Source organism: Mustela erminea, chromosome 11, assembly GCF_009829155.1.
Source record: "Mustela erminea isolate mMusErm1 chromosome 11, mMusErm1.Pri, whole genome shotgun sequence".
Lineage (NCBI taxonomy): Eukaryota > Metazoa > Chordata > Mammalia > Carnivora > Mustelidae > Mustela > Mustela erminea.
Window position 1 is genome coordinate 66,475,394 of NC_045624.1, and position 20,383 is coordinate 66,495,776.

Sequence of the window (20,383 nt, forward strand, 5' to 3'; positions counted from 1 at the left end):
ATGCCCAAAGGGAGCAGTTCTAAAAACAGAAAGTTGGGGGGGCACCTGGGTGGTTCATTTGGTTGAGGGTCTGACTCTTGATTTCAGCACAGGTCATGATCTCAGGGGCTTGGAATTGAACCCCACATAGGGCTTCTTGTTCAGTAGGGAGTCTGCTTGTCATTTTCCCTTTGCCCCTCCATCTAGCTAGTGCACAAGTGTGTGCTCTCTCTCTCTCTCAGATAAATAAGTAAAATCCTAAAAAAAAATAAAATAAAATAAAAAATACAGAAAGAGAAGGGAAGAGTGTTTCTAGAGGAGCTGACAAGGGAGCAGGTGAGTCAGGATCTAAGGTGGAACCTAGGAGGAAGGATCTGAGTAGGTCAAGGGTATCATGTGGGATGAAGTTAGGAGAAGGGGAGGCTGGAGATAGAAGAAAGTGGTGAGAAGCAAGATGTGAAAAGAATTGGTGGCACATCCTGTTCTGCTGAGGTCATCATTTTTACATGAGCAGTGTGTCTGGGAGGTGGGAAGCAGCTATGTACAGAGCTGCTCTCCCAGGAAGACAGAAAATGAATGTACTTCTTGCCTCTTTAAGTGCTCCCCTGAAATTATTTAGGCTGCCCCCTCATCCCTCCTAGAGGAGGCAGACTGATAAGCAGTAATGGGGATGTTCTCAGGGTATCCAAGTGTTGTTTCTTGAGTCACATGATGCTCTCAGTGACTTGGGAGTCCTGTTTTAGTGTTTTGATAATCCCTTGAGTTTTAAATTAATTAGTGATTTTGGAATGGGTATGAAAACATTTTCTTATAGATAATACACTACCTGCTTTTTAATGTAACGTCTGTAAAATTCAAGTGGGTACGGAAATTGACCATGTCCTAGAGGAAACCCTTGCTGCTCCTTTTGAGGCAGAGTACCAAGTTGGTCTGATTCAGTAGCATTCTTTTTTTTTTTTTTTTTTTTAAAGATTTTATTTATTTATTTGACAGAGAGATCACAAGTAGGCAGAGAGGCAGGCAGAGAGAGAGAGAAGGAAGCAGGCTCCCTGCTGAGCAGAGAGCCCGATGTGGGACTCGATCCCAGGACCCTGAGATCATGACCTGAGCCGAAGGCAGCGGCCTAACCCACTGAGCCACCCAGGCGCCCCTATGAAGCCTTATAATAAAACAAGAATTTTCCCATTTTTGTGTTTTGGGTTTCTCTAATGTGCATATATTTACTGGTAAACACATCTAAACATTTTGGTTTTTCTGTTATTTCTTGTGAAGTGTGATTTTTCCCTATGACTTTATTCACCAATTGCAAAGGTGTTAAAACGTAAAGTCTAAAAACCTTAATTTGGGGTTGTCTGTGTCTAAAAACCTTAATTTGAGGCCTATTTCTATTAATATAGATTTGAAGAGAACATGAACATGTGGATAATATTTTGGAATGTAATACATTGCGCCCTGGGAAGTCATTTAAACCTAAATTTAGACCAACATTCTGAGAATCTGAGAAGCGTGGAGAAGATGGAATCACCACGGGAAAGAGAGAGAATCCTTTTTTCTTGTTCAAAAGGCATGTGGGTTGATGTATTTTTATCTTTTTTCTTTTTTTGTCTATGACAGTGTTGGCTTGGTGGATTGGTGAATGTTAATGAAACACACGTATTTCTATGTGTTAGTAAAAATATGGACAGTAGACCTATTTTGTGAAGTTAAGGGCATAAATAAATGTAGATTCATCAGAGTAAGATTTAGATACTTCTTTAGAACACACTTTCCTTGCTTAATTTAACTGCTGGGAATGACCATTACTGCTAGTATTTCATGTGTATCTCTACATACATGCAAGACAGTGTTATGTGCTGTATAGAAGACTTTTGCCATTCTTCCTGGACACTTGTGCTCTTCTTATATTTCATGAATTCTAACTCCAATGAGCCTCCACCTCCCACTATAGAAAGAGAAATCTTTCTCCGTTCCTCCATTTCACTGGAGTTCAGGGATTTGACCATTGTACTTGGGCTCTCCCCATCAGAAGGTAGTGATGAAACAAAAAGTGCCAAAGAAAATTCATTCTGCTTGTATGTTAGTAGATATTGCCACCTCTGCATATCCCAGGGCTTTCAGTGCCCAGTGTGGTGCTGGCTTTGCTCTTCCTGCTTAATGGGGGTAAATGGAGTGACTTCACATTCAAGGGGCTGCATGATGTAGTGATTAAAAGTATTAGACCCTGTGGGTACCTGGGTGGCCCAGTCGGTTAAGCATCTGTCTTTGGCCAGGATCCTGGGATCAAGTCCCGTGTCAGGCTCCCTGCCCAGTGGGGGATTCTGCTTCTCAGCCCATACCCTGGCTCATGTTCTCACTCACTTGCTCTCTCTCAAATAAAATCTTAAAAAAAAAAAAAAAAGTGTTAGAATTTGGAACCAAATGACTGCATGGGATTGAATCCCATATTGGCCACTTGGCAGCTTTGTTGTTCTTGGGCCACCTAACTGCTCCTGGATCCAGTTTCATCCTCTGTAAATTGGGAATAAGAGTCACTACTACCTTGAATTATAAAGATTGACTCAGTTAATATTTGTAACATGCTTAGAATGGTGTCTGAGTCCTAGTAAACTCTAGTAATGGGGTAAAATTTCTCCAGAAAGTCAATTTCAAATGAATCAGTGAGAGAAAATAAGATGGAGTTGTGTTTACACCCATGAGACTTGCCTATTTAAGTTAATACCTATAGTTCCTAACCTTTGTTCCAAGCACAAGAAAGGGTGTGGCAGGATGTTTTAAAATTTTGAGGGAAATGCTGTGATACATGGCATCTGTTAGACAACATGACCACTACTAGCTAAGAGTAGTTCACAGTTTCATTAGTTTGGGCTGTATTCTTTGAAAATGTAATATATTTGCCAAGCTGGATATTTGGCAGTGGTAAAAAGCAAGTACCATGTGAAAAAGGAAATGAGACTGTCATTTCCTAACCTGATTCCAAGATTTGAGAGCTTGTGTGGTGCCCCATAGATGCATATTTCCCATTAGTAAATGGTTTGTCTATTCAAGAATAAAGTAAAATTAATTTTTCTTTCAACAATATATATATATTTTTCTAAACAGCTACTAATTTGTTAGGACCTAAATGTTAATTAAATTGTTTAAACTTAACTACTTAATCCATAGAACTGTTAGGTATTTCTCTTGGTCTAAAGATATTGTAAAAATTACTCTGCCAACCAGGATGCTGTACACCAAGCAAGTCTGGGACCTTGAGTAGAGCCCCACTTTTTTTTCAGCAACAAGCAGAATTCTCAGACTGGTACAGAGATTTGTGGAGTATGGAGAATATTAGGGGCCAAGTGGAAATTATTAGAGTTTCCCCTTCCTCCAGAAATAGAAACCTAAAGGAATAGCACATCTCTATGGAGAACTGTAGAAACTATTGTTGCCTTAAAGACTTGAAAGATGGAGGAACAGTGGTGCTAAGAATATCTTCAGTTATCTCACTTGTCTGGCCAATACTGGAGACTGATGGGTCATGAAGAATTATAGCTTGAGTTTGGAGTACTTCTATTGAGTTCTCTGAATGTTATTACTTCGAGATTATATTAAATCAGATTTCCAACTAGAAGGCTTGTAGCCAATACCAGTAGTGTAAATTTAGGAAAAGATGCATGTAATGCTTGGCTTGTGATTACAAATTCTCCCAGGACCACTGTTGAGACAGGATTTTTTCCCTGTTGTGCTGTATTGGTTGTTGTCAGTTTGGCACCAATGTCACCAGTCCCTTCTAACTTCTAAATTCAAGTTTACCAATGAGAAAAACGTGGAAAAGTTTTGGATGAGGGGATGAGTAGAACTGATTATTCCTTGAAGATTGTAAGGTGATGAAATGCCATAGGTCGGTCAGTGCAGTTGGTTTCTGCAGATATCACAGCTGATACTGAGCTCTGCACAAGTCGTGGGGGATGCCACAGACATCATTCTGAACCCCAACACCGCAGTGGCTATGGACTTCACGATCTCTCCACAGTTCCTGCCTGGCAAGCCCTTCTGGGTCTGGACACATGAGGTTCCTTAGACTCTCCCTGCCCTCATCTTTGGCTTTTCTTCCATGCCAGTACTTTGCACTCAAGCTATTAGTGACTCTCTCATCCTCTAAATTCCCCTTTCCAGAACTTCATTCCTAGCATCTCCATGTAAGCCATGATTCCTATTTTAAAACTGCTACACCCCTTATCATGGTTCTGCTTCACTGACAAACAATTTCATAGGAATCTGGAATTGGTTCTTGGCTCTGAGTAGATTTAAATGCATTAATAGCTTCACTGTCAGTGATAAATGGGGGTCTGGTAGTCCATAACTGAGTGCAGCCAGATAGGTACTTAAGTGATCAACCTCTGTTCACCTGGAGCCAACTCTTGACAGACAATAAGGAAGGGTGACAGGTAGTTGCTGCAACAGAGAATTCTAGTAGGAACAAAGAGTATAAGATTGATGAGTGAGTTTGTTGCTTCCAAGTATGCTGAAGAACTTAGACAAAGAAAATGATGAGATTGGTGCCTTATATTACAGGTTAAGTCTTGGATAGAGAAAAAAGCCTTTCTTGACTGCCTTGAAAGAAATCTTTCTTGTGTACCACATGGTCTAGATCCTGCAGATGGCTGAATCACAACATGAATGGAGTTCATAGCCTCATAAGATAATGCATTTTAAGTTGGCACATTAACTGGGAGAGAGTGGAACCTGGAAGATTGAGATGAGGACATCTGGTCTTATTTCAAATTCTTCTGAGCCTTTCTTCCTGGAAGAAATATCCTTTTTCTCTTGTCCGAGGAAGTTAGCCTTCCCTTACTTGAAGAATCCATAAAGAATTCTTAGGTCTTCTAGAGAAATGCAGATTGTTCTCAACTCACCTTCCCTATCTCTGAGTTTGTAAACCTGTAACAGAATTTAATATAAACTGGTTCCAAGAAGAGAGGTTCAAAAATGATCCGAGAGGAGCACCATAGATATCAAGTTGCAAGATTTTGAAAATTTGTATTGGCTGAAACATAAATAATATGTATGGAAATGAATCCTAACTTTGGTAGGCCAATGTGGAAAGAATACTGGGTTGGTCTAGTCTGAATGTATTGACATGCATGTACCAACTAGAAACTCTGGTGTCAGTGTATTAACTTCAGCAGCACGTGTGGCCTTAAAAACCTGCTTGGCTCTTTGACTGAAAGGTAGATCCAACAGTTTCACCCATTAAATGAAAATGGGATGCCAGAACATCCTCCGTGGACTGTAGGGAAAGGCATGCAAAAGCTTTGGGGGATAGGAATTATTGTGTACACACTGCTCAGATACCCCTTAACTATGACTCCTTTGCCATGCACCAAGGCTTTGAAAATATGTCCATGTGGGGAAAACCGGATCCTTCAAGGGCTTTGTAGTGGCTGTTCTCTACCACGGTGGTTCTTCAGTAGTGGCTATTGGAGCTTGGGTAATTAATGACATTTTGGATCTCACATGGGTCCAGTGAATCCATAAACCTACCTGTTGGTTAATTTCCCAGGTTCAGAAGCCAGATCTGGAATAGAAATATTCAGCAATTAGCAGAATACTATAGTGGCTTATTGACCTATGGGGTGAGAGCTAACATTGTAGGAAAGGATAAGCAGAAGTCCCTAGAACCCATAACACAATAGAAAGTAATTTCACATTTCTGAAGGACCACAGACATGAGTGCCCTCATTGATAACTTGCAGCTGACCAAGCAATTATTCCATCATATTGCCATTCAGTTCACCTATTGGGCCTAGCAGAGGACTAGTGAATTTTAAGAATGTGAGTAGATTATTATACACTTAATTAGATAATGATGTTCATTGAAGCTGCTGCTTCAGCTGTGGTTTCTTTACTTGGAAAAAACCAACACAACACTTATCTTTCCTGCTAGTGTGCTAATAGACAAACTATATATTATATTATAGCAGGGCTAATTGGTTTGGATTACCTGAGGGCAATAGGGTTGCCATTAATCACTGAAGGCAGAGGGGAAAGGACAGAGAATGGGTGTAACCAAGCATCCTGTGGTGTGCCTTGAAGTCCTCCCATGCACAGTGGTAACTGGTGACGGCTGGCTGGCATAGCTTCATTCAGGCAGGACTCAGATCCCTCAGGGACGGTTTCGTGACCTCTCCTCAGATGAAGACAACAGCAAGTTGTGTTACTGGCTTAGGAACAAAAATGTGCAATGTACATTGTAAAAGAAAAATCATAAGTATCACCTATAGTTTTGGGACTCAGAGAAAAAAATAGACTGATGTGTAAAATACATGTATTTAAGGATACATGCTTTCCTCTGGTGCCCTGTATTGTATAGAGAGTTATGGTGATGGAAATTTTTGTAATACACAGTTTATATCTTATTTGCTATGAGACTGTAAAGTAAAGGAGGAATAAACTTATCCCAGAGATCCTGACTTAGAGCTGGATTGCTTGAAAGTTTCTATACAAGGAGGAGGAATGTATGAGACAGTTGAGACAACAAAGGAATGGACTGTGATGGATATTTTCCATTCTTTTTGCCTTCTCTGTCTTTTTTTCTTTACATCCTTTTTAAGTTTAGGGTCATTGCAACTCAATGAGCAGGCCTCTCCTTGTGGAAAGCAGAAACTCATTTCTCCCACTTCACCGTAGCCAGGTACAGATAGGTGTCCCAGGGGTGGCCAGTGGGGTGCACTCCTGCCGGTCTTTGAAGCTAGCTGTGCTAGAAGAAGAGATCCGACAATATCCTTTCTGGTTTGGATGATAGGATATATACCCGGTTTCTCAGAGGTAGCAGTGACAGAGTCTCCAATGAGCGCTTCCTGTGCCCAGCGAGCAATTCTGATTGAGTGCAAGCACGGTGCTGCAGAGCAGTGGGAATGGCCGTGGGGCCCCGGGCTGCTTTCCAGTCTGACGCGGGGCCCTGCCTCTGACTAGAGGGCCTCTGTGGTGCTTGTTCTGGTTTTCTTATAGTTCATGTAGTCACTTAAAAAATAAAAGTATTTTTGGGACGCCTGGGTGGCTCAGTTGGTTGGACGACTGCCTTCGGCTCAGGTCATGATCCCGGAGTCCCGGGATCGAGTCCCACATCAGGCTCCCAGCTCCATGGGGAGTCTGCTTCACTCTCTGACCTTCTCCTCGCTCATGCTCTCTCTCACTGTCTCTCTCTCAAATAAATAAATAAAATATTTAAAAAAAAATAAAATAAAAGTATTTTTTTCTTTTCTGCTTCAACTAGATGGAGTTGGCTTCTGTTTTTTTTTTTGCCTTTTTTTTTTTAACAACTAAGAATCTTATAATACAGTGATTTTTCATGGATTGTCTTTGTTTTACAGGTAACTTAGATAACTTACTTCAATCACTATGCTTGTTGATAAGACTAAGTTGTGTGCTTGTATTTAGTTTTTTTTTTTTTAATTTTTTATTTTTTATAAACATATATTTTTATCCCCAGGGGTACAGGTGTGTGAATCACCAGGTTTACACACTTCACAGCACTCACCAAAGCACATACCCTCCCCAATGTCCATAATCCCACCCCCTTCTCCCAAACCCCCTCCCCCCAGCAACCCTCAGTTTGTTTTGTGAGATTAAGAGTCACTTATGGTTTGTCTCCCTCCCAATCCCATCTTGTCTCATTGATTCTTCTCCTACCCACTTAAGCCCCCATGTTGCATCACCACTTCCTCATATCAGGGAGATCATATGATAGTTGTCTTTCTCTGCTTGACTTATTTCGCTAAGCATGATACGCTCTAGTTCCATCCATGTTGTCGCAATTGGCAAGATTTCATTTCTTTTGATGGCTGCATAGTATTCCATTGTGTATATATACCACATCTTCTTGATCCATTCATCTGTTGATGGACATCTAGGTTCTTTCCATAGTTTGGCTATTGTGGACATTGCTGCTATAAACATTCGGGTGCACGTGCCCCTTTGGATCACTATGTTTGTATCTTTAGGGTAAATACCCAGTAGTGCAATTGCTGGGTCATAGGGCAGTTCTATTTTCAACATTTTGAGGAACCTCCATGCTGTTTTCCAGAGTGGCTGCACCAGCTTGCATTCCCACCAACAGTGTAGGAGGGTTCCCCTTTCTCCGCATCCTTGCCAGCATCTGTCATTTCCTGACTTGTTGATTTTAGCCATTCTGACTGGTGTGAGGTGATATCTCATTGTGGTTTTGATTTGTATTTCCCTGATGCCGAGTGATATGGAGCACTTTTTCATGTGCCTGTTGGCCATCTGGATGTCTTCTTTGCAGAAATGTCTGTTCATGTCCTCTGCCCATTTCTTGATTGGATTATTTGTTCTTTGGGTGTTGAGTTTGCTAAGTTCTTTATAGATTCTGGACACTAGTCCTTTATCTGATATGTCGCTTGCAAATATCTTCTCCCATTCTGTCAGTTGTCTTTTGGTTTTGTTAACTGTTTCCTTTGCTGTGCAAAAGCTTTTGATCTCGATGAAATCCCAATAGTTCATTTTTGCCCTTGCTTCCCTTGCCTTTGGCGTTGTTCCTAGGAAGATGTTGCTGCGGCTGAGGTCAAAGAGGTTGCTGCCTGTGTTCTCCTCAAGGATTTTGATGGATTCCTTTCGCACATTGAGGTCCTTCATCCATTTTGAGTCTATTTTTGTGTGTGGTGTAAGGAAATGGTCCAATTTCATTTTTCTGCATGTGGCTGTCCAATTTTCCAAACACCATTTATTGAAGAGGCTGTCTTTTTTCCATTGGACATTCTTTCCTGCTTTGTCGAAGATTAGTTGACTGTAGAGTTGAGGGTCTATTTCTGGGCTCTCTATTCTGTTCATTGATCTATGTGTCTGTTTTTGTGCCAGTACCATGCTGTCTTGATGATGACAGCTTTGTAATAGAGCATGAAGTCCGGAATTGTGATGCCACCAACGTTGGCTTTCTTTTTCAATATCCCTTTGGCTATTCGAGGTCTTTTCTGGTTCCATATAAATTTTAGAATTATTTGTTCCATTTCTTTGAAAAAGATGGATGGTACTTTGATAGGAATTGCATTAAATGTGTAGATTGCTTTAGGTAGCATAGACATTTTCACAATATTTATTCTTCCAATCCAGGAGCATGGAACATTTTTCCATTTCTTTGTGTCTTCCTCAATTTCTTTCATGAGTACTTTATAGTTTTCTGAGTATAGATTCTGTGCCTCTTTGGTTAGGTTTATTCCTAGGTATCTTATGGTTTTGGGTGCAATTGTAAATGGGATTGACTCCTTAATTTCTCTTTCTTCTGTCTTGCTGTTGGTGTAGAGAAGTGCAACTGATTTCTGTGCATTGATTTTATATCCTGACACCTTACTGAATTCCTGTATAAGTTCTAGCAGTTTTGGAGTGGAGTCTTTTGGGTTTTCCACATATAGTATCATATCATCTGCAAAGAGTGATAATTTGACTTCTTCTTTGCCGATTTGGATGCCTTTAATTTCCTTTTGTTGTCTGATTGCTGAGGCTAGGACCTCTAGTACTATGTTGAATAGCAGTGGTGATAATGGACATCCCTGCCGTGTTCCTGACCTTAGCGGAAAAGCTTTCAGTTTTTCTCCATTGAGAATGATACTTGTGGTGAGTTTTTCATAGATGGCTTTGATGATATTGAGGTATGTGCCCTCTATCCCTACACTTTGAAGAATTTTGATCAGGAAGGGATGCTGTACTTTGTCAAATGCTTTTTCAGCATCTATTGAGAGTATCATATGGTTCTTGTTCTTTCTTTTATTGATGTGTTGTATCACATTGACTGATTTGCGGATGTTGAACCAACCTTGCAGCCCTGGAATAAATCCCACTTGGTCCTGGTGAATAATCCTTTTAATGTACTGTTCAATCCTATTGGCTAGTATTTTGTTGAGTATTTTCGCATCTGTGTTCATCAAGGATATTGGTCTATAGCTCTCTTTTTTGATGGGATCCTTGTCTGGTTTTGGGATCAAGGTGATGCTGGCCTCATAAAATGAGTTTGGAAGTTTTCCTTCCATTTCTATTTTTTGGAACAGTTTCTGGAGAATAGGAATTAGTTCTTCTTTAAATGTTTGGTAGAATTCCCCCGGGAAGCCGTCTGGCCCTGGGCTTTTGTTTGTTTGGAGATTTTTAATGACTGTTTCAATCTCCTTACTGGTTATGGGTCTGTTCAGGCTTTCTATTTCTTCCTGGTTCAGTTGTGGTAGTTTATATGTTTCTAGGAATGCATCCATTTCTTCCAGATTGTCAAATTTATTGGCGTAGAGTTGCTCATAGTATATTCTTATAATAGTTTGTATTTCTTTGGTGTTAGTTGTGATCTCTCCTCTTTCATTCATGATTTTATTTATTTGGGTCCTTTCTCTTTTCTTTTTGATAAGTCGGGCCAGGGGGTTATCAATTTTATTAATTCTTTCAAAGAACCAGCTCCTAGTTTCGTTGATTTGTTCTATTGTTTTTTTGGTTTCTATTTCATTGATTTCTGCTCTGATCTTTATGATTTCTCTTCTCCTGCTGGGCTTAGGGTTTCTTTCTTGTTCTTTCTCCAGCTCCTTTAGGTGTAGGGTTAGGTTGTGTACCTGAGACCTTTCTTGTTTCTTGAGAAAGGCTTGTACCGCTATATATTTTTCTCTCAGGACTGCCTTTGTTGTGTCCCACAGATTTTGAACCGTTGTATTTTCATTATCATTTGTTTCCATGATTTTTTTCAATTCTTCTTTAATTTCCCGGTTGACCCATTCATTCTTTAGAAGGATGCTGTTTAGTCTCCATGTATTTGGGTTCTTTCCAAACTTCCTTTTGTGGTTGAGTTCTAGCTTTAGAGCATTGTGGTCTGAAAATATGCAGGGAATGATCCCAATCTTTTGATACCGGTTGAGTCCTGATTTAGGACCGAGGATGTGATCTATTCTGGAGAATGTTCCATGTGCACTAGAGAAGAATGTGTATTCTGTTGCTTTGGGATGAAATGTTCTGAATATATCTGTGATGTCCATCTGGTCCAGTGTGTCGTTTAAGGCCTTTATTTCCTTGCTGATCTTTTGCTTGGATGATCTGTCCATTTCAGTGAGGGGAGTGTTAAAGTCCCCTACTATTATTGTATTATTGTTTATGTGTTTCTTTGATTTTGTTATTAATTGCTTTATATAGTTGGCTGCTCCCACATTGGGGGCATAGATATTTAAAATTGTTAGATTTTCTTGTTGGACAGATCCTTTGAGTATTATATAGTGTCCTTCCTCATCTCTTATTATAGTCTTTGGCTTAAAATCTAATTGATCTGATATAAGGATTGCCACTCCTGCTTTCTTCTGATGTCCATTAGCATGGTAAATTCTTTTCCACCCCCCTCACTTTAAATCTGGAGGTTTCTTCAGGCTTAAAATGAGTTTCTTGTAGGCAACATATAGATGGGTTTTGTTTTTTTATTCATTCTGATACCCTGTGTCTTTTGATTGGGGCATTTAGCCCATTAACATTCAGGGTAACTATTGAGAGATATGAATTTAGTGCCATTGTATTGCCTGTAAGGTGACTGTTACTGTATATTGTCTCTGTTTCTTTCTGATCTACCACTTGTAGCCTCTCTCTTTGCTTAGAGGACCCCTTTCAATATTTCCTGTAGAGCTGGTTTGGTGTTTGCAAATTCTTTCAGTTTTTATTTGTCCTGAAGCTTTTAATCTCTCCTTCTATTTTCAATGATAGCCTAGCTGGATATAATATTCTTGGCTGCATATTTTTCTTGTTTAGTGCTCTGAATATATCATGCCAGCTCTTTCTGGCCTGCCAGGTCTCTGTGGATAAGTCAGCTGCCAATCTAATATTTTTACCATTGTATGTTACAGACTTCTTTTCCCGGGCTGCTTTCAGGATTTTCTCTTTGTCACTGAGACTTGTAAATTTTACTATTAGGTGACGGGTTGTGGGCCTATTCTTATTGATTTTGAGGGGCGTTCTCTGAACCTCCTGAATTTTGATGCTCGTTCCCTTTGCCATATTGGGGAAATTCTCCCCAATAATTCTCTCCAGTATACCTTCTGCTCCCCTCTCTCTTTCTTCTTCTTTTGGAATCCCAATTATTCTAATGTTGTTTCATCTTATGGTGTCACTTATCTCTCGAATTCTCCCCTCATGGTCCAGTAGCTGTTTGTCCCTCTTTTGCTCAGCTTCTTTATTCTCTGTCATTTGGTCTTCTATATCACTAATTCTTTCTTCTGCCTCATTTATCCTAGCAGTGAGAGCCTCCATTTTTGATTGCACTTCATTAATAGCTTTTTTTATTTCAACTTGGTTAGATTTTAGTTCTTTTATTTCTCCAGAAAGGGCTTTTATATCTCTCGAGAGGGTTTCTCTAATATCTTCCATGCCTTTTTCGAGCCCGGCTAGAACCTTGAGAATTGTCATTCTGAACTCTAGATCTGACATATTACCAATGTCTGTATTGATTAGGTCCCTAGCCTTCGGTACTGCCTCTTGTTCTTTTTTTTGTGTTGAATTTTTCCGTCTTGTCATTTTGTCCAGATAAGAGTATATGAAGGAGCAAGTAAAATACTAAAAGGGTGGCAACAACCCCAGGAAAATATGCTTTAACCAAATTAGAAGAGATCCCAAATCGTGAGGGGGGAGAAAGGGGATAAAAAGAGGTTCAAAAAGGAAGAAAGAAAAAAAAGAAAAAAGAAAAAAGAAAAGAAAAGAATTTTTAAAAAAAGTAAACAAATAAGAAAAATATAAAAAAGAAAAAATATATATATTAGATTAACTAGTTAAAAAACGTTAAAAAAGAAAAAGGTAAAAGTTAAAAAAAAAATTTAACCAGAAGGCGAGAAAAAAAAAACAAATAATGAAAAAGAAAAAAATTAAATTAACTGCAAGACTAAAAAAAATCACAGGGAAAAAGCCATGAGTTCCATGCTTTGCTTTCTCCTCCTCTGGAATTCTGCTGCTCTCCTTGGTATTGAAAGCGCACTCCTTGGTAGGTGAACTTGGTCTCGGCTGGATTTCTTGTTGATCTTCTGGGGGAGGGGCCTGTTGTAGTGATTCTCAAGTGTCTTTGCCGCAGGCGGAATTGCACCGCCCTTACCAGGGGCCGGGGTGAGTAATCCGCTCGGGTTTGCTTTCAGGAGCTTTTGTTCCCTGGGCGCTTTCCGTAGAGTTCTGGAGGACGGGAATACAAATGGCGGCCTCCTGGTCTCCGGCCCGAGGAGCTGAGAGCCCAGGGCCCCACTCCTCAGTGCGCCCTCAGAGAACAGCGCCCAGTTACTCCCGTCTGCCTGACCTCCAGCCGCGCTCCGAGCTCACCGAGCCTGCGACCGGTTCAAGGTAACCCGGAGCTGTGAGCTTACTGTCGGCTCTGTCTCTGTAGCCGGCTTTCCCGTTCCAGTACCCGCAAGCTCTTCGACACTCAGAAACCCCCGATCCTTCTGTGACCCTGCGGAACCTGAGGCCACGCTGACCCCGCGTGGGCTTCGCCCCGGTTTAGCCTCTGGAGCGATGTCCCTCAGCGGAACAGACTTTTAAAAGTCCTGATTTTGTGCGCCATTGCTCCGCCGCTTGCTGGGAGCCGGCCCCTCCCCCCGGGGTCTATCTTCCCGTCGCTTTGGATTCACTTCTCCACCAGTCCTACCTTTCAGAAAGTGGTTGTTTTTCTGTTTCTAGAATTGCTGTTCTTCTTCTCTTCGATCTGCCGATGGATTTTCAGGTGTTTGCAATCTTTAGATAAGCTATCTAGCTGATCTCCGGCTAGCTGAAGTAGTCTCAGCCTGCTACTTCTCCGCCATCTTGACTCCTCTGTATTTAGTTTTTTATAATTCATATTTATTTTCACTTCTAACTGATTATATAAATATTATATACAAAACCAGGATTTCTTTCCCTATGTTTTATTTGCATCTCTTTTTTTTTCTTAGACAAAAGTACAACATAACTGTGAAGTTGAACACATTTGGGAGATAGCTGCCTTTGTATAGCAGGAGGCAATAGGGAAGTGTTAAAAATAACGTAAAGTCTAATGGAGTGACAAAACAAGGCCACAAATGTACTTGCTCTAAGTCAGATGCTGACAACTTCATTCACAGTCTGTTGCTTTGGGTATAGACATGATTTCAAAATTTAAAATTCTGCTTTGTGGTGTCAGTTATGATAGTAGTTATTTAAAGAGGCATAATGATAGTCCTGAATATATCCTCAGAAGGGAAGATAACTTTAAATCAATAAAATTGTTTCTGTATTACTTCATTAATATTTATGTTCTCAGATCCAATATTGTGATTAATATTTCACATGCATAAATACAATGTGACCTATTGGGAAGAGAGATACATTTCTTTTTTTTTTTTTTTAAAGATTTTATTTTATTTATCTGACAGAGAGAGAGATAGAATCACAAGCAGGCAGAGCAGCAGGCAGAGAGAGAGGGAGAAGCAGGCTCCCCACTGAGCAGAGAGCCCGATGTGAGGCTAGATCCCAGGACCCTTAGATCATGACCTGAGCCGAAGGCAGAGGCTTAACCCACTGAGCCACCCAGGTGCCCCTGAGAGATACATTTCTGATGAGAGTTTAAGAGAATTAGAATGTTCTTTTTGAAAACCCAGTACAGCAGAATTATTATTTACCCAAACAACCTTTTTTTAGGTCAAGCAATCAAACTTTCAAGTCGTATGGAAAAAAAGACTATGTTTGTTATAAAAGACCTCTTCCTAACATATTCTAGCATTGTTGTTTGTCTGTCCTATATTGATAGTGTTTGAGAATAAAACTCTGAAGATAATTTATCTTATTTATCATTGAAATGCACTTTTAAAATTCATGAGATGACTCTGAAGACCAAGTATACTTCAGATCCATCATTCTTTTTGGCATCTTCTGTACACAAGGCACTAAGTCAACCACCACTGAGTGAATCAGGCAGCAGGCATATGATTCTCTGCCCCTCATTGAGCCAAAACAGGCTGATACTTCTTCTAGTCGTACTCTAGCACGGAAGTGCACTCTCTCGGCCCAAGTCTGTAAAATGGGTTTAGCTTTTTATTTCTTTTCTTTTCTTTTTTTAAGATTTTATTTATTTATTTATTTATCAGAGAGAAAGCATATGCAAGCACAAGCATGGGGAGAGGCAGGCAGGGGGAAAAGCAAGCTCCCTGCTTAGTAGAGAGCCCAATGCCAGACCCTATCCTACGACCCTGGGATCATGACCTGAACTGAAGGCAGATGCTTAACTGACGTCCAGGTGTCCCTTAGCTTTTATTTCTGACATACACTTGGTGGAAGAAATTTAGCAATGCACTAGGATCCATTCGAAGGCAGGCACCAGTCACATGTTCTGGTTTTTGTTTTGATAGAATATGCCCTGACCTGAACATGAGACGCTAACTGAAGCATCCTTCAGTCTCATGAATCAGCACAGTCATGGATATAATCCTTTATGGAAGCCAAATAAAAGGAATGGTTTTCTTCTCTTAGAACTTCAGTGATGATCCCCAGGTAGATCACTCCTAGGCTTGTATTTCTATCTTTGGTCTCTCTCCTGAGGTTCTTATATACACTTCCAACAGACAGAGTAGAAGTCTCTTTGTTGAGCTGTGTCTTCCTTCTTTAGGAAGTGTAATAGTCATTGGAGGGAGTGGAGGTTTGGGGTCTGCTGAGAGGGGTAGGTGGCAACAAGAGGAAAGGTTTACTGCTTTATCTTTCATATCTATTAACTTCATCTCTTCTGTAACACAATTCAGATACTTAGTGAGCACTTACATGTTAGAAGAGGATAAATGTTCTGGTGACAAATATGGACTGAAGGCATACCCTTGTTAAAAACAAACTTGGGCATGAGAGAGGTCAGTTCCATGACTGTGGTTTGAAGGTCTTCAGTGCTCCACGGTGAGAGGGCATGTGACAGAAGATGGGAAGTTTCAAAAAGCTTTGAGAGACAGAGTGCTATTGTACCATGATAAATGATTGTTACCAAATGGAGGAAATGGGGGTGCATCAGCTGTTTATTCTGTTCCCTCCCTTCCCATTCTTGTCAGGTGCTGTAGGATCCTATGTATTTGCATTGCTCACCACAGAAATGCTTTCTGGAATAGGATGGTGTGCTGTGAAGGGAAGAGCACAGTGTCCTCACCACACAGTGTTCCTCTCGTAAGTAAAGCTCTTGGTTGATCTTAATGGGTCAGAGCTCTTAAAGCAGAAGGAGCTTCAACTCTTAAAGGCACAGGGAGGGGACCAATGATCAAATACCTTCAAGATTTTTCAGCTACTGTGACCAAGATGAATGTAAATGATGCCCTTTTTGAATAATAAGAATTTAAGTCTGGCATCTCTTATTAAATGTATTTATTAACCATGAGAACATTTTATTACATGGCTACGGCATGCGATGCTATTTTCATCAGGTGCCCATGGTTAGGTGTTTGCAGATAGTTGTCTCCAGGAAACCACTGAAAGTTAATCCCCCAAAATCCTGTCTCCTTGGCTTCATAGCCAAATTTGCAGGAAATTTAAAGCATAATACACATTTTGGAATGTCAGTGCTGTATTTCAGAAGGTCAGAAAGCCAAGATGTTCATTGAAATAGCTTTGTTGTTAATATACTGTATATGGAAACTGCTAGGCATAATATATTCAGTAGCCAAAGAACTCTGTTTTCTCCCAATAATTTGAAACCAAAGAGTTAAGAACACAGAATGCACCTAGAGGCAAGAAAGAATGGTACTTTGTTGCTACTGAATTCACAAATCTATTAGGAAACTTCAGTTTAGTCCTGTTTATCAAGAGTGAAACTTTTCTGTTTCTACAGTAGAAAAATGACATTAATTTAGCTCTGTACTTTGCCAACCCCCGCCTGTCACATTTTTTGAATTATCACAGTTGTCCATCAATTGTGTCACGGTGGAGTAGAAGATTGGGCCGTGGGTTGCGTCCTGTTAAGGATATATACAGCTTTCCATAAAACATTCATAAGGATGTTGCTCTCATTCTTTTCTGTAGGATAACTTTTTTGTTTGCTTTATTTTTGTTGTTCTTTAACTTTTAGAGCAACGTGAACAGTTTCCTAGTCACGAAGACCTTCATGAAGACCTTTTAGAACGTTCTTACTTTCAGAGACTTCACAATCTTGGAATGAGGCCCTGTTCCTCCCATAGTTCAGCCTGTATTCCTTAAACCTAGCTAATTGTCTGAGGTCACAGGACTCTATTGATGGTTTTGCATGTCCAAATAGTTACTGTGAATTCTGCCCAGAGTAATGGATCAAAATAGGCAGTTAATTCAAGGTTTGAAAAATTAATGTAATCTGCAATTTTAATGGTGCAAGGAAATTTAAAGGTCTCTTAGTTCAACACATTTATTTTGCAGATGAGAAAACAAATGTCCAGGAAGGCTTTACGTTTTGCCAGGGGTCATGTAGCCTGTTAATGGCAGAGCTGGTGTCAGACAAAAGATTTTTACCTCGTAATTCAAAGCTCTTTCTTTTAAATTATGAAATGTTAAGCCACAGTGAAAAGCCCAGAGAATAACCTGACCCACACTTATGTATCCACCCAGTTTTGTCAAATCTTACCCTTTTTGTTAGACTTCCTTTATTTTTTTTGAAGAAACAGCCAGATTCAATAAAGCCCCTTGTATAATTTATACTATAATATTTCTCATACTGACTTCTAAATTTGCTATTGTTATGAGAAGATGCATAGATACTACTTCTCTTTATAGTATATGGTTGTTTGACATTGGTTAGAACAGTATCTAAGTAGTATCTTACTTTTTATATTCTTCTGAAGCTTTTTATTGCCTACCATTGTTTTTGAGATTTTCTTTTTTATTGTTATTAATTTTTAAATTTTTTTTATAAACATATAATGTATTTTTATTCCCAGGGGTACAGGTCTGTGAATCGCCAGGTTTACACATTTCACATCACTGTTTTTGAGATTTTCTTAATGCTGAAGTACATAGCTATGGTTTATTCATATGGTAAAATATATTGCAATGTTTTCCTTTTGAGGTATATTTAGATTTTAGAAAAAGGACTATCATAAGCCATGCTTTAGTAATAAATGTTTTTGGTATGTGTCTTCTCATGCACAAATGCATAGATTTGTTGATTCTATATTTAGAAGTTGTAATGTTTCAACATTATGCAGTATTGTCAAATGACTCTCCACAGCGCTGTACAGCAGTGTTACATAATTCTAACAGCAGTGTTACGTAATGTAATCTGATGGCTAGATCATGTTTCTTTCATCTGTATTTCCCATATTAACTGTAAAGTTGATTATCTCTCTCTCTATATATATATATAGGTAGATAGATATAGATATAGATAGATATTTATCCATTGACTATTGCTGAAACAATATTGGGCAACCAACCAAGCCAGAACTCAGAGGCAGTCATTTATTTCTGTGGGTCTGCAGGCCACCTGGTACGGCTCTGCTTCAGGACTAGGTCTGTGGCTCCACATTTGTTCCATGTGTCTCTTATCCTCCTTGGGCCAGTGAGCCAGCTAGTGATTCTCTTCTTGCACCAAAGTCAGGAGCACTGGAGTGCAAAATCCATTAGTCAAAGCATTTCAGGTTTTGCTTGGGACACTCTGCTTATGTCCCTTGACCAAAGCAAAGCCCTTACCTGAATCTGACATCCAAAATGAGTTGGGAATACTCCTCCCTTGTGAGACTATGGCATAGGCACATAACTACTGCAGGGGAGGGAAGAATTGTCACCAACACATTTATTGGTCATTTGGTTTGATCTTCTGTGAATTGCTGGTTCATAATCTTTGCTCATTTTGTCTGGAGTTGCTTATTATATATTTACTTATTGCTTTGTAGTTATTCTTTATATATTCTGATTGTTATCTATTACAAGATTATGAAAATCATGATGTGGCTTATCTTTTTGTTTATGATATTTTTCTTGTAAAGAAGTTTAAAATTTCACTGCAGCCTAAATACTTACAATCTTTTCCTTTATGGTTTGGGTTCATAGTGTTTTGTTCTAGAAAATTATCTCTATTTTTAGGTCATTAGTATATTCCCCAGTGTTATCTTCTAAAATTTTAAAGTTTAATTTTTACACCTAGGTCCATGATTTGTTCAGAACTTTAAAATTTTTTCTAATACTTATTCTTATAAATTTTCTTACATATTTACATAAATATTCATGCCATTTGTGAATAATAAAATTTGATCTCTTTCTTTCTAATTCTTTAAAAGATTTTATTTTATTTATTTGACAGAGATACAGTGAGAGAGGGAACACAAGTAGGGTGAATGGGAGAAGGAGAAGCAGCTTCCCACTGAGCTGGGAGCCCCCATGTGGGGCTCAATCCCAGGACCCTGGGATCATGACCTGAACTGAAGGCAGATGCTTAACTGACTAAGCCACCCAGGCACCCCTCTTTCTTTCTAATTCTTAAATATTTTATTTCTTATGATACTAAACCAGAAAAATGTTGAATAGAGATTGTGCAGCAAGTATCATCTTCCCTCTCTGATGTTAAAGGAAATTTTTTAACTTTTTAAAAAGTTTTTATTTAAATTCCAATTAACATACAATGTATTAGTTTCAGGTGTACGATATAAGTGATTCAGTACTTCCACACAACACCTGGTGCTCATCACAAGTGTACTCCTTAATCTCCATCACCCAATTAACCCATCCCTACTCCCTTCCCCTCTGGCAACCATCAATTTGTTCTTTATGTTAAGAATCTGTTTCTTGGGTTTCCTCTCTTTTTTTCCCCTTTTGCTCGTCTGTTGTTTCTTAAATTCCACATATGAAGCAAATCATGTGGTATTTGTGTTTCTCCAACTTTCTTCCATTGGTATTATACACTCTAGATCCATCTATGTTGTTGCAAATGGCAATATTTCATTCCTTGTTGTGGCTGAAAAATATTCTATTGGATATATATATATATCACATCTTTATCCATTCATCTACTGATGGACATTGGGCAGCTTCCATAATTTGGCTGTTTTAGATAATGCTGTTATAAACCTAGTGGTACATGTATCCCTTTGATTAATACTTTTGTATTCTTTGGGTAAATACCTAGTATGCAATTGTTGGATCATGGGTTAGTTCTATTTTTAACTTTTTGAGGGATCTTTATACCATTTCCCAGAGTAGTACAGAGCTGTACCAGTTTGCATTCCCACTAACAGTGTACAAGGGTTCTTCTTTCTCCATATCTTCACCAACACCTGTCATTTCTTGTGTTGTTGATTTTAGCCACTCTGACAGGTATGAGATGATGTCTCATTATAGTTTTGATGTGCATTTCCATGATGATCAGTGATGATGAACATATTTTCATGTGTTTGTTGGCCATTGTATGTGTTCTTAGGAGAAATGTTCATTCATGTCTTCTACCCATTTTTTATTTGGATTATTTGTTTTTAGAGTGTTG

The 20,383-nt window shown here is 39.3% G+C and overlaps 1 long non-coding RNA gene across 1 annotated transcript in view; it reads left to right on the plus strand.

Moving 5' to 3' along the window:
* The window catches only part of LOC116568974, a 42,103-nt gene extending 25,940 nt beyond the window's left edge, over positions 1 to 16,163 (plus strand). The window contains exon 3 of the long non-coding RNA XR_004276803.1: positions 16,002 to 16,163. This is a non-coding gene — a long non-coding RNA (uncharacterized LOC116568974). The remainder of the gene's footprint in view (positions 1 to 16,001) is intronic.
* The last annotated feature ends 4,220 nt before the right edge of the window (positions 16,164 to 20,383 follow it).